Raw genomic sequence first — 15,769 nt, forward strand, 5'->3', positions numbered from 1 at the left:
GCAATCAAACCCTCAAGGACCTCAACGAATATAAAAGCAAAAAGGCTCATCCAAAAGACAGCAACTTCCAAGATTAAAGGAACATCAGCCCACACAGATGAGAAAGAATCAGTGCAAGAACTCCGGCAACTCTAAAAGTCAGTGTCTTCTTACCTCCAAACTACTGCACTAACTCCCCAGCAGTGGTTCTTAACCAGACTGAAATGGCTGACATGACATAAAATTCAGAATCTGATGGCAAGGAAGTTCATCAACACACAGGATAAGGTTAAAACCCAATCCAAGGAAAGCAGTAAAATGGTCTAAGAGTTTAAAAATGACATAGCCATTTTAAGAAAGAACCAAATTTGCAGTGAGCCGAGATCGCGGCCACTGCACTCCAGCCTGGGCGACAGAGCGAGACTCCGCCTCGAAAAAAAAAAGAAAGAAAGAACCAAACTGAACTTCTGGAAATGAAAAATTTACTACAGAAATTTCAGAATGCAATTGGAAGCATTAATAACACAATAGACCAAGCTGATGAAAGAATATCAGAGTTCAAAGACAGTTTCTTCTAATCAATGCAGTCAGACAAAAATAAAGATAACAGGAATTTTTCGGTTTTTGTTTGTTTGTTTTTGAGACGAAGTCTCGCTCTTTCGCCCAGGCTGGAGTGCAGCGGCGCGATATCGGCTCACGGCAAGCTCCACCTCCCGGGTTCACGCCATTCCGCCGCCTCAGCCTCCCGAGTAGCTGGGACTGCAGGTGCCCGCCACCATGCCCGGGCTAATTTTTTGTATTTTTAGTAGAGACAGGGTTTCACCGTGTTAGCCGGGATGGTCTCAATCTCCTGACCTCGTGATCCGCCCGCCTCGGCCTCCCAAAGTGCTAGGATTACAGGCGTGAGCAACCGCGCCCAACGAAAATTTTTTAAATGAACAAAACTCCCAAGAAATATGGTATTATTTAAAGAGATCAAACCTACAAGTCACTAGCATTCCTAAAAGAGATGGAGAGATAGAAAGACATCTTTAAAAATTATTTGAGGATATTGTCCACAAAAATTTTCCTAACCTTGCTAGAGAAGTCAACATGCAAATTCAGAAAATTGAGAACCCTTGCAAGATACTGTACAAGATGACCATCCCCAGATGGTCAGCAGATTCTCAAAGTCAACATGAAAGAAAAAAATCTTAAAAGCAGCCAGAGAGAATGGACAGGTCACATAAAAAGTGAATGTCATTAACAGTTGACCTTTCAGCAGAAACCTTATAATCCAGAAGAGATTGGGGGCCTATATTCAGCATCCTTAACTTTTTTACCATTTAGAAAAAAAAAAAAGTGCAGCTCACTGCCAATGTTCGTTTAATTTTATATAAACACACTCTTTGAGGCTGAAGCAAATCTGATTGATTTTAAATGTGAAAATAAAATATAAAAACTGTTCTTGGAGTTATTTTCTAAACAGAACTAACATCAGAATCATCTGAATCATTAGAATCATCTATTTCAAAAAAACAGATTCATCAAATTAATCTTTGGCCAATTACTATTTGAGAACAATGTTAACATCATGCATAGGAATGCTACGTTTTCTAAAATGTGACGTTCTCAGTGATCAAGAATTACTATATTTTGTAAATGGAAATACCACTACTATAAACAGAATGCTATAAAATAATAATGTCTTTTGTTTCTAAGTTGATATACTAGAGCAATGCAAAAATAATAATAAAAGTGAGATATTTCATGGTAAATTTATCTCAGAGTAAATGCTGCAGCTGCCAGCAAGTATTCTTGGGGTATATGGGAAAAGGGTTAAAGAAAAGAAATTCCAACCAAGAATTTTATATCCAACCAAACTAAGCTTCATAAGTGAAGGAGAAATAAAAATCCTTTTCACACAAGCAAATGCTAAGGGAATTTGTTTCCACCAGACCTGTCTTACAAGAGGTTCTTACGGTAGTGCTAAACATGGAAATAAAAGACTGGTACCTGCCACCATAAAAACACACTTAAGTACATAGCCCACTGACAGTATAAAGCAACTATACGATCAGCTCTACATAACAGCCACCTAACAACATGATGACAGGATCAAATACTCACATATCAATATTAACCTTGAATGTAAATGGGCTAAACACCCCCACTTAAAAGATACAGAGTGGCAAGTAGGATAAAAAAGCAATACTCAACTATAGGTTTTATTAGTCAGAGTTCTTCAAAGGGACAGAAGCAATAGGATATATGTATATATAAAAGGGAGTTTATTAGGGAGAATTGGCTCACACGATTACAAGGCAAAGTCCCGCGATAGGGGAAAAGAAAGAAGCCATCAGTGGCTAATTCGGGTTCGAAAGCCTAGAAACCAGGGATGCCGACAGTGTAGCCTTTGGCCTATGCCCAAAAGCCCAAAAGTACCTGGGAAGCTGCTGGTACAAGTCCCAGAGTCTGAAGGCTGAAGAACTTACATTATGATGTCCAAGGGCAGGAGGAGGAAGAATAGAATCAAGCATCCAGCATGGGAAGAAGAAAGAGAGCCAGAAGACTCAGTAAGTAAACTTATCCCACCTTCTTCCACCTGCTTTGTTGAAGCTGCCCTGGCAGCTGAATGGATGGTGCCCACCCACATTGAGGGTAGGTTTTCATCTCCTAGTCCACTGAATCAAATGTCAGTATCCTCTAGCTATACCGTCACAAACACATGCAGAAATAATACTTTACAAGCCATCTAGGCATCCCTCAATCCAATCAAGTTGATACCTAATATTAACCATCACAATTGTCTTCAAGAGATCCATGTCACATCCAGTGACACCCATAGGCTCAATGTAAAGGGATGGAGAAAGATGTATCAACGAAATGGAAAACAAAAAAGATCAGGGGTTGCTATTCTTATTTTAGACAAAACACACTTTAAACCAACAACAATCAAAAAGGACAAAGAAAGGCATTACATGATGATAAAGGGTTCAATTCAACAAGAAGACATAACTATCCTAAAGATATACGAACCCAACACTGGAGCATCCAGATTCATAAAACAAGTTCTTAGAGACCCACAAAGAGACTTAGATGATAACACAGTAATAGTGGAACACTACAATACCCTGCTGACAGTGTTAGACAGATTATCCAGGCAGAAAACTAACAAAGATATTCGGGACCTAGATTCAACATTTGATCAAACTGACCTAACAGACATCTACAGAACACTCCACCCAACAACAATAGAATATACATTCTTCTCATCTGCACATGGCACAGACTCGATGATTGACCATATGCTCAGCCATAAAGCAATTCTCAACAATTTCAAAACACTGAAATCACATCAGCCATACTACTGGACCATAGTGCAATAAAAATAGAATTCAATTCCAAGAAGAACTCTCAAAATCACTTAATTACATGAAAATTAAACAAAATTTAGCATCCTTAACCTTTTCCCATTCAGAAAAAAAAGTGCAGCTCGCTGTCAATGCTCATTTAATTTTATATAAACACACTCTTCGAGGCTGAAGAGCCTGATTTTCAGTGTGAAAATAAAATATAATAAATGATTTTAGGGGCCGGGTGCGGTGGCTCACGCCTGTAATCCCAGCACTTTGGGAGGCCGAGGCGGGTGGATCACAAGGTCAGGAGATCGAGACCGTCCTGGCTAACATGGTGAAACTCCGTCTCTACTAAAAATACAAAAAATTAGCCAGGCGTGGTGGCGGGCGCCTGTAGTCCCAGCTACTCAGGAGGCTGAGGCAGGAGAATGGCGTGAACCCAGGAGGCAGAGCTTGCAGTAAGCGGAGAGAGCACCACTGCATTCAAGCCTGGGTGACAGAGTGAGACTCTGTCTCAAGAAAAATAAAAATAAAAATAAATAAATGACTTTTAGATAAATAACGAAATCAAGGCAGAAATTTTTAAAAATTCATTGAACCTACTGAAAACAAAGACACAATGTTCCAGAATCTCTGGGACACAGCAAAACCTGTATTAAGAGGAAAGTTTATGATGTTAAATGCCTACATTAAAAATTTAGAAAGATTTTTAAATTAACAACCTAGCATCACACCTAGGGGAACAGGAAAAACAAGTGCAAACCAACCTCAAAGCTGACAGAAGGAAAGAAATAACAAAAATGAAAGCTGAACTGAATGAAATTGAGACAAGAAAATCCATACAAAAGATCAACTAAACCAAAAGTTGGTTAGTTGAAAGAATAGATAAGATTGATAGACCAATACCTAGATTAATAAAGAAGAAAAGAGAGAAAGGCCAAAAAATCCAATCAGAAATGAAAAAAAGGACGTTATCACTGATCCCACAGAAATACAAAAAAACCCTCAGAGACTACTATGAATACCTCTATGCACACAAACTAGAAAACCTAGAAGTAGATAAATTCATAAAAACACACAACCTCCAAAGATTGAACCAGCAGGAAATTTAAACCCTGAACAGACCAATAATGAGTTCCATAATTGAATCAGTAATAAAAAACCTACCAACCAAAAAAAGTCCTCCATGATATATATTTACAGCTGAATTCTACCACATGTACAAAGAGGACCTGGTACTAATCCTATTGAAACTATTCCAAAAAATAGAGACTCCTTCCTAACTCATTCTATGAGGACAACATCATTCTGATACCAAAACCTGGAAGATACACAACAAAATAAGAAAACTTCAGGTCAACATCCTTGATGAGCACAGATGTGAAAATCCTCAACAAAATACTAACAAAACCAACCTGGCAGCACATCAGAAAACTAATTTACCATGATCAAGTAGGCTTTATTCCAGGGAGGCAAGGTTGGCTCAACACATAAAAATCAATAAATGTGATCCATCACATAAATAGAACAACAACAACAACAAAAAAAAAAACCCACATGTTCATCTCAATAGATGCAGGAAAGACTTAAATAAAATTCAACATCCCTTCATGTTAAAAACCCTCAACAAACTAGGCATCAATGGAACATACTGCAAAATAATGAGCCATCTATGACAAACTCACAGCCAACATCACAATGAATGGGCAAAAGCAGGAAGCATTCCCCCTGAGAACCATAACAAGACAAGGATGTCCACTCTCACCACTCCTATTCAAGATAGTACTGGAAGAACTAGCCGGAGCAATCAGGAAATAGAAAGAAAATTCATCGAAATAGGAGAGAGGAAGTCAATCTATCGCTGTTTGCAGATGATATGATTCCATACCTAGAAAATCCCTTTTTCTCTACCCAAAGCCTCCTAGAACTGATAAACAACTTCGGTAAAGTTTCAACATAAAAATCAATTTACAAAAATCAGTAACATTTCTATTTATTTATTTATTTATTTATTTATTCACAGAGATGAGGACTCACAATATTGTCCAGGCTGGTCTCGAACTCCTGAGCTCAAGTGATCCTCCCACTTTGGCCTCCCGAAGTGCTGGGATTACAGGCGTGAACCACCATGCCCGGCCCCAGTAGCATTTCTATATAGCAATAACATCCAAGCTGAGAGCCAAATCAAGAATGCAATCCCATTCACAAAAGCCACAAAAGAAGTAGAAGTACAGTTAACCAGAGAGGTGAAAGATCTCTACTACAATGAGAATTACAAAACACTGCTGAAAGAAATCATAGACGACACAAACAAATGGAAACACATTCCATGCTCAAGATTGGAAAAATCGATTTTGTTACAATGGCCATACTGTCCAAAGCAATTTACAGATTCAATGCTATTCTTTTCAAGCTACCAACATCATTTTTCACAGAATTAGAAATAACTTTTCTAAAATTCATATGAAACCAAAAAAGAGCCTGAATAGCCAAATCAATCCTATGCAAAAAGAACAAAGCTGGAGGCTTCACATTACCTTACTTCAAACTGTAAGGCTACAATAACCAAAACGGCATGATACTTGTACAACAAAAGACACATAGACCAATGGAACAGGATAGAGAACCCAGAAATAAAGCTTCACACTTACAACCATCTGACCTTTGACAAAGTCAACAAAAACAATGGGGAAAGGACTTCCTATTCAATAAAAGGTGCTGGGATAACTGGCTAGCCGTATGCACAAGATTGAAACTGGACATTTCACCACATACAAAAATCAACTCAAGATGGATTAAAGAGTTAAATGTAAGACCTCAGACTAAAAATCTCTAGAAGAAAATCTAGGAAATACCATTCTGGACATAAACCCTGGCAAAGATTTCATGACAAAGTCTCCAAAAACAATTGCAACAGAAACAAAAATTGACGAGTGGGACCTAATTAAAGAGCTTCTGCACAGCAAAAGAAACTATCAATAGAGTAAACAGACAGTCTACAGAATGAGAGAAAATATTTGCAAACAATGCATCTGACAAAGGTCTAATATCCAGCATCTATAAAACCTCAAACCAATTAACAACCAAAAAACCAACAACCCCATTAAAAAGGGGGCAAGGGACATGAACGGATACTTCTCAAAAGAAGACATATACATGTCTAACAAGCATATGAAAAAATGCTCAACATCACTAATCATTAGAGAAATACAAATCAAAACCACAATGAGATACCATCTCACGTCAGGCAGAACGACTATCACTAAAAAGTTAAAAAAAGTAACAGATGCTGGCAAGGTTGCAGAGAAATGGGAATGCTTATATACTGCTGGTGGGAATGTAAATTAGTTCAGCCACTGTGGAAAGCAGTTTGGTGATTTCCGAAAGAATTTAAAAAAGAACTACCATTCAACTTAGTAATCCCATTACTGGGCATAGACCCAAAGGAATATAAATCATTTTACCAAAAAGACACATGCATTCCTATGTTCATCATGGCACTATTCACAATAGCAAAGACATGGAATCCACCTAGATGCCCATAAATAGTCAGCTGGATAAGAAAAATGTGGTACATATACACCATGGAATACTACACAACCAGGAAAAGAATGAGATAATAGCCTTTGCAGCAACATACATGCAGCTGGAGGCCATCATCCTAATTAACACAGGAACAGAAAACCAAATACTGCATATTCTTACTTACAAGTAAGAGCTAAAAACTGAATACACACGGATACAAAGATGAAAACAATAGACACTGGGGCCTACTTGAGGGGAAACAGTGAGAGGAGGGTGAAGGTTGAAAAACTACCTATTGGGTACTATGCTCACTACCTGGTGATAAAATTATTGGTAAACCAAACCCTAGTGACATGTAATTTACCCATGTAACAAACCTGCATATGTATCTTCTGAACCTAAAACAAAAGTTGAAAAAAAAAAAAGTAGCCAGGCTCGGTGACTCACGCCTGTAATCCCAACACTTTGGGAGACTGAGTCGGGCAGATTACCTGAGGTCAGGAGTTCGAGACAAGCCTGGCCAACATGGTGAAACCCCGTCTCCACTAAAAATACAAAAATGAGCCTGACGTGGTGGCAGGTGCCTGTAATCCCAGCTACTCGAGAGGCTGAGGCAGGAGAATCGCTTGAACCTGGGAGGCAGAGGTTGCAGTGACCCCAGATCGTGCCACTGCACTCCAGCCTGGGAGACAGAGCAAGACTCTGTCTCAAAAAAAAAGAAGAAAGAAAGAAAGAAAAAGAAAAAATAATACCAAATCTGAAAATACTGCCAATTATAAGTCCTACCCAAATAGTAATTTCTGGTTTCCTCTAAATATACTTCCTTTGTTTGACTCATCACTTGGAATTGTGGATGTTTTGACTTATTTGGGGCATAAATTGATTCCCTGGCCTTTTTAACCACACAGTATCCACAACCTTCCCTTGTTATTCTCTATCTTCTTCTTAGGCTTTATTTTTCTCCATAATACCTATCATAATCTGACATGACATTATATACTATATCCATTTGTTTATATCCTTTTGCCTCCAATATAAATTCCTTGAGCACAAGGACTTTGTCTTGTTTTCCATTATAAACCTCATAGCCAGAACTGTGCCTACATATAATACATACTCATTGAATACTTGTTGAATGAATAAATTAACAAATTGTTTTTCACTTGTAAAGAGATATCATCATGTATACTAAGGAGATACACTAAACATCATAGCATTACGTTACATATAATGCATTATAAATCGCATATAGTTAAATTCCTAGCGATCTTTAATTTGATATCTATTCAAAAGTCTTTACAATTGGCCTTTAAAAGTATTACTACTTTGAGTCTATTTATAATTTTGTCTCATTTCAATGTAATAATGTCCCTAAGAAGTATATTTCTACTCAAACTTGCTCTAGAGCAGCAGAAGTTGCTCTTTATACAACTCATTATGAAGATTATCTAAATGAGAGATACAATTGCTCAATGTGCATCCTTCTTTCTAATTCATTTTAGTTCTTTTGAAAACAGGGAGACGCATGCAGATTGAGAACTCTTCAACAGACATTGTTCCTTTCTGTATATAATTTACAACCTTTTCATTATATTCCCAACATTTTTATCACTCATGTGATATGCTCCAAGCATTTTGGTGAGAAGCACTTCATGAATAAAATGTATCAGTGCCTGTAAAATTTGTAAGAAGAATACCTCAGGCATACTTGAAATAGAGCACATTTTTGACACTTCACACTTGTAATAATTCATACTCCAGTGGCCTTTTTCATCTTGTGTATCAGCAAGCTGGAAAACCTCCATAGACAGGAAGGGTAAATTCCCTATGTGCCATGTTCCTAAAATGATTGGGCTAGGGTTGCTCCCTTCCCACACATGACATTCTCAAAAGTTAAAACCTGCTAATGGCCCCTCAAGCAAAACCTTTTTGCCTTTTGGTGATATTGTGACACCGACTAAGAGTTCTCACACTGTATTAAGTACGAAGGTATATCCCCCAGTTACATTACTAGTAGTGCCCAAGACAGAATTGTCTTGCTTAGCTTATTCCTAGTTTTTGATCATCTGCTAAAGAATAATACACGTTTGCAAAATAAACCATCAGTGCACAAAAGCTTAACATTATCATCCACCCCAAATTGAACTTTAATTGGAATATAATGAATACTTGGAGTATTTCTTAAACATCTCCCACATCCCTAATGTTTTTTCCTAAAATTCCATGTTTTCTGTTATCTTAACTTACAATTGAAAGCTGACCTCCAAAGCAACACTATGTATACCACATATTGAAGTACAGCTGATCTTGCTGAAGAAATTGATAACTTCCTCATTGCAAAAATCATCTTCAGTTATTTTCCATCTTGTTGGAATACTTACTCAAGCACTTGAAGCTGCTGAGTCATTCCTTTCACTAACCAAAAAAAAAAAATACTGTGCACTTATGTTATTCCAGGCAGTGGGAATACAATAATTAATAATAATTTTTAAAACAGTTTCAAAGCTCAAAGGAGTTTACAGTCTAGTGGCAAAACAGAGTAATTACCAGATAATTATAATTCAGAGTGGTAATGTCATAAAACAGTGAGAAAATATTGCAATAACAGGGGCTCCAGCTCCAGACTTCGGGGATTAGGAAAAGCTCCCATAGGAGATTGCATTCAAGTTGAGTCTGGAAGAATTAGTCAAGTCATCCAGGGGAAGGATTTAGGGAAATGGAGTTCCAGAGATAAATTAGTATATACATAATCCCAGAAGCAAGAAAGAATAGAGAATTTGGGGAACTTCAAGTGGCTCAGGATGGCTAGAGCTTAAGAGTCAGGGCTGGGCGTGGTGGCTCACGCTTGTAATCCCAGCACTTTGGGAGGCCGAGGTGGGTGGCTCACAAGGTCAGGAGATCGAGACCATCCTGGCTAACATGGTGAAACCCCGTCTCTACTAAAAATACAAAAAATTAGCCGGGCGTGGTGGCGGGCGCCTGTAGTCCCAGCTACTTGGGAGGCTGAGGCAGGAGAATGGCGAGAACCCGGGAGGCGGAGCTCGCAGTGAGCCGAGATCGCGCCACCGCACTCCAGCCTGGGTGACAGTGTGAGACTCTATCTCAAGTAAAACAATGATAAACTGGATTGTGGCTAAAGAAGAGTGATCAGAGTGGTCAAAGGAATCGGGGCAAAGCAGTGAGAGAAGAGGACAGCAGAGGTCTGAATACATTTATCATGCTAAAGAGTTTGGAACTCATTTGGAGAAGAATGGAGTATCTTGAACCACTTTCAGCACAGAGACATGTGATCAGTGTGACTGCCTCGTCGAGTACTGATTAAAGGGGTCAAAATCAGAGGCAGAGGAAAATATGAGGAGGCCATTGTAGGCATGAGATGATGGCAGCTTAAACTAGAATGGTGTCAGTAAAGCACAAAGAGAAGTAGATGGCTAGATTTCACAGCTAGCTATTCAGGATGCAGAAGGAAGAGATTTTGGTGGTGTTTAGCGGTCTGCTGAATGTGAGTAGTAACAGAGAGGAAAAAAGTAAAGGATGAGCCTCAGGTTTCTTCATAGAGACCCTCATGTTCAAGCTAAGTTGCCCAGAAGGCAGTTGGATATATAGGTCCAGAGCTCAGGAGAAAAGAACTAGTTTGGAAGGCAGGTGTTTTCTGGTTTTTATTCTACCTCTCTGGCCACTGCTTCTTTGAACTTGTTTTATTTGACACACAGATATAGACCTTATTTCTAATTATTCCATCCTCATACATATTCTCTTTCACTCTACACACTCTTCCACATGGATTTCACGTACACACTCAGTGTTAATGACCGGCAATGTTTGGGTTCCTCAGAAAACCACTGTATTTGGGAGATGATCCTCAGAAACACCAAAAGAGGAGTCGAAAAGTTAATTTAGGGAAGGGAAAGTAGCCTATAAAGGGTCAATTTCCAAGCAAGTTACCACTGGGAGTAAAGAGAGCTAAAACTCACTGGGGAAGTCTGGTAAACTATGCAGAAGACATGCCTCAGAGTTATCCAACTTGATAGGTGAGCGACTTTATGTATTAATACACCAATTTCAGTCAGCCATTGGTCAATGGCTACTGGCCTGCCTCCTCCAGGTACATGCGTACATGGGTAGAGAAGGCTGTGACACTAGGAAAAATATTTAGTCATAAAAATGCAATTGCAAGTCTGCCCTATGCAGATAAAGCCCATACACACATAGGTAGGACAATTACAGAATCTGTTACAACATATGTGCACAACTCCCAAATCTATAGCTTCAGCAAAAGGATAATATTGAAAGTCAGGTTCCACTGTGAAACTATAAAGTGCCATCTAAAATGAGCTGTTGATTAAAGGGACCAAGAAGAGAGAAGTGACAACCAAAATATGGAACCAAGCAAACACAAGAGAACCAGAGAGGTAAAAGTAAAGATGAAACATTCAGAGTACAGGAGATGGAAACGGCCTAGCTACACAAAGTGAGTTCTGAGGACCAGTAGTATCAGCATCACTTGAGAATTAGAAATACAGACCTACTGAATTACAAGCCACAGAAGCAAGAGCTCCAGTTCTTACGTATGCACATTAAAGCTTAAGAAACGCTTTTCCTTCTTCTTTAGAGCTTGTGTCACCATGATGAAGACTTTTAAAATGCATTCCTAGGTGCTTATGTTTGGGTGGGTGCCATATCCATTGCCTGCAATCCCTAATCCTCTTAAATAGCATCCGGATCCACTAAACTCTTTAAGCCAAAAATCTAGACTCCTCTCTCTATTACCCACCATTGACAATCTCTGTGATTCTCTGCCAATGCCATAGTGTAGGTCTGTATCCTTTACAAAAGATAATTGCAATAACTTTTTCACTGGTATCATTGACTTCTGGGTCTTCCTGCCCCAACTTAACCTCCAAAATGACACAGAGCGATTCTTAAAGTACAAACTACCATACTGTTCCTCACTTAAATAATAAGAGTAGTTATCGAACAACTTTGAGACAAATTCCTAACTACTTAGTCTAGTACCATGAGCTCATCCATGATCTGGTATCTGCTTAAGTTCTTGCAAATATACTGGCCTAGTATAGTTACTGTAATTTGAGCATTAAATTTAGTGCTAAAATTCCTGTCAATCAACTCATAAAGGGCTTGAAGTTTACATAATCTTTATCTTTAAAAGTCTGGTGCTTTAAAATTTTCATTTGCTACTCTGGATTTAACAGCAGGTTAAAAGGCCATAAAAGGGCCCCCTCTCTAAGTATGATGTATCCTGGGTTATTTCCAGGCTCTAGCCCATAAGCTAGTGCAAGGATGGTAATCCTCTGTTAAAAACCTGAATTGTTATGTTCAAGACTGTGCCTTAATTTCCTGATACCCTTTATCTGGCATACAGACAACAGTTGCTCTTGTTCTTGAACACTGAAGTCATAAATCAGTCCTGTCCCTTATCACACCTAGCCCTAACCAGGAACTTTATCCAAGGCAGGAGCCATGAGAACCCATCCAGAATACCTTAGTCTGTTTTGTGCTGCTATGAAAGAATACCTGGGAGTGGGTCACTTATTAAGAATAGAAATTTATTTCTCACAGTTCTGGAGGCTGTGAAGTCCAAGATCAAGGTGCCACCATCTGATGTAGGCTTTCTTGCTGCATGCTCATATGGCAAAAGGGGGAAGGGCAAGACAGGAGTGAACTCTATGCCTTCACATAGCAGAAGAGCAGAAGGGGGAGAACCAATTCCTATAAGTCTTTTTTAATAGTAGCATTAATCCATAAATGAGGCCAGAGTCCCCATAATCTAAACACTTCCTATTAGGCCCCATCTCTCAAAACTGTTACAATGGATATTAAGTTCCCCACATATAAATTGTGCAGGCCACATTCAAACCATGGCACCAAAAAGGAGGGCAAATCAGACAATTATCATTTTATGATCAAATCTTTAAAGAGATGAAGGTATTTCTGGTATTCAATTTTGGATGACTTTCTTACCTGAGCCATGATATAAGGAAAATCAAATAACATTATGTACAATATCTTTAAAAGGATTTTTCAACAATAAACACATTGTTTGTATAATTTTCTTTTTAAAAATAGCTTTGTTGAGGTATAATTGATGTCCAAAAATCTGCATATTTTATTGGTGAGTTTGAGCATACGCATACACATATGTGATACCATCACTACAATCAAGGTAATAAACATTTCCATCACTTCTAAAAAGTTTACTTGTGCCCCTGTGGTTGTGTGTGTGTGTGTGCATGTGTGTGTATGTGTGTGATAAAAACACTTAATATGAGATCTACCCCTCAACAAATTTTTAAGTTCACAATACCATATTGTTAAATATGCATAGGCAACAAATCAAAAATAGACAAGTAGGACTACAGCAAACTAAAAAGCAAAGCAAAGGAAATAATCAACAGAGTGAAAAGGTGAGTATGGAATGCAAGAAAACATTTGCAAACCATTTATCTGATAAAAAGTTAATATCCAAAATATATAATAAACTCCTATAATTTAACAGTCTACAAAAGCCCAATTTTAAAATGGACAAAGGACTTCAGTAGACATTTTTTCATTAAAAATCATATAAATGGCCACCAGGTGAATGAAAAGGCATCAAACATCACTAATCATCAGGAAAGTGAAAATAAAAACCACAATGAGATATCACCTCACACCTCATATCATAGCTATTATCAGAAAAACAAAAGGTAAGTGTTGGCCAGAACGTAGAGAAATGGAAACTTTTCTTCACTGTTGGTAGGAATGTAAAATGGTGTAGCCACTATGGAAAAAAGTATGGAAGTTTCTAAAAAAATTAAAACTACAACATATGATCCTGCAATCCAACTTCTGGACATATATCCAAAAGAATCAAAATCAGGATTTTGAAGCAATATCTGCACTCCCAAGTTTATTGCAGCATTATTTACAACAGTCAAGATATGGAAACAATCTAAATGTTTGTCAGATAAATGGATAAATAAAATGTAGTATATGCATACATACAATGGACTATTCTTCAGCCTTTAAAAAGAGGAAATTTAACCACAACACGGATGAACCTGCAGGACATTATGCTAAGTGAAATAAGCCAGTCATAGATGTACAGATACACATGATTCTATTTAAACAAACTATCAAAAATAGTCAAACTCACAGTAGCAGAGAATAGAATGGTGGTTTCCAGGGACTGTGGGGAGTGGGAAAAAGGGAGTTGTTGTTCAATGGGTTTAAATTCTAATTATGCAGGATGAATAAGTTCTAGAGATCTGTTGTATATTATGTTTGTATTTACATTTTTAAAACCATAGATAAAGGTTAAGGGCATGATACTTTTGCAACCTTAAATAAAAGCAACTGGACTGGAATTGGAGGCTTGGTTTGCATTCCAGATTGCAACTTGTTGCCGGCAGGAACCAAAGCAAGTTAATCTATTAATGTCAGTTTCCTCACGTACAAAATGTGGATAAAAATACTCAGTCTAAATGTTAGTATGAGAATTGAACTAGCCAACAGATATGAAGGCATCTAGAATAGTGCCCAACATACAATAAGCAGGAAATAAATATTAATGTCTTCTTTATATTCCTAAAACATCAAATATTCATCAGCTAGGATATTTTTCAGGAGTAGAAGTTAATTCCCACAATAAATTCACCATTTAGAAAAACAAAGACAAAAAGCACAGAACTCTGCAATTTCTAGAACTACAACATGGCTAATGTGAAATTGCTCTTGCAATAACATCTAGCACTGCTCAACAAAGATTAAACACTTAAAACTATGTAGTCAGTTCACAAGAAAAAAATAAATTTTTATATACTAGAAATGTGGATTTCAAAGTCAAAGTATTGTAAACAAACTAGAAATCTCAAAAATTCTCAAAGCAAAATTCTCACTAGTTAATATAGCACCCACCTAGGGTTGATATTAAAAATAAAAGTATATATTGTTTTGTTTTATATTTATAATCAAGTTTATTGAGATATAATTTAAATATAATCATACATGATTTATTATATATAATTAAATATACAATTTATCGTATAATTATATATTATATAATACATTATTATATAATATATAATTGAGATATTGTATAATTATAATTACATGATAAATTATACATAAATTATGGTACACCATTATTTATATATAAATTTTGGTGTGCCATCCAATGTATTTTGGTAAATCTACACATTAGTCACTATCACATTCAAGACACAGAACATTTCCAAATTCCCAAAAAGTGCCCATCTGCCCCTACCCGATCAATTCCTATTCCCATCCCCAGCCCAGACAACCACTGATCCGCTTTATATCACTACAACCTAGCTTTGCCATTTCTAGAATTACATAAATGGAGTCATACAGCATATCTGGCTTATTTTGCTTTTGCGTCTGGCTTCTTTCACTTAGCATTTGTTTTTAAATTCATTAATCAAGAATGCATCAGTAGTCCATTCTTTTTATTGCTGAGTAATATTCCACTGTAGGAATACACGATGCTTTGTTTATCCATTCACCAGTTGCTGGACATTTGGGTTGTTCCCATTTTTTATCTATTACACACAAAGTTTTTTTTATAAAGCTAGATGTTTTTATTTATCTTGGAAAGAATACCAAGGAATGGGATTGCTGAGTTGTATGATAAACATACATTTACCTTTTTAAGAAACTGCTAGACTGTTTTCTAAAGTAGTTATGTCATTTCATATTGTACTAGCAATGAGTGAGACTTCCAGTTGTTTCATATCTTTATCAACCTTTGATATTGTCAGCCTTTTCAATTTTAGCCATTCTAGTAGGTGTGACTTTAATTTGCATTTCCCTAATGAGTAATGAATGATGTTGAGCATCTTTTCATAGGCCATTTATATATCTCCTTTTGTAAAGTGTCTGTTCAAATATTTTGCCTATTTTTTACA

Source organism: Symphalangus syndactylus, chromosome X (assembly GCF_028878055.3).
Source record: "Symphalangus syndactylus isolate Jambi chromosome X, NHGRI_mSymSyn1-v2.1_pri, whole genome shotgun sequence".
Lineage (NCBI taxonomy): Eukaryota > Metazoa > Chordata > Mammalia > Primates > Hylobatidae > Symphalangus > Symphalangus syndactylus.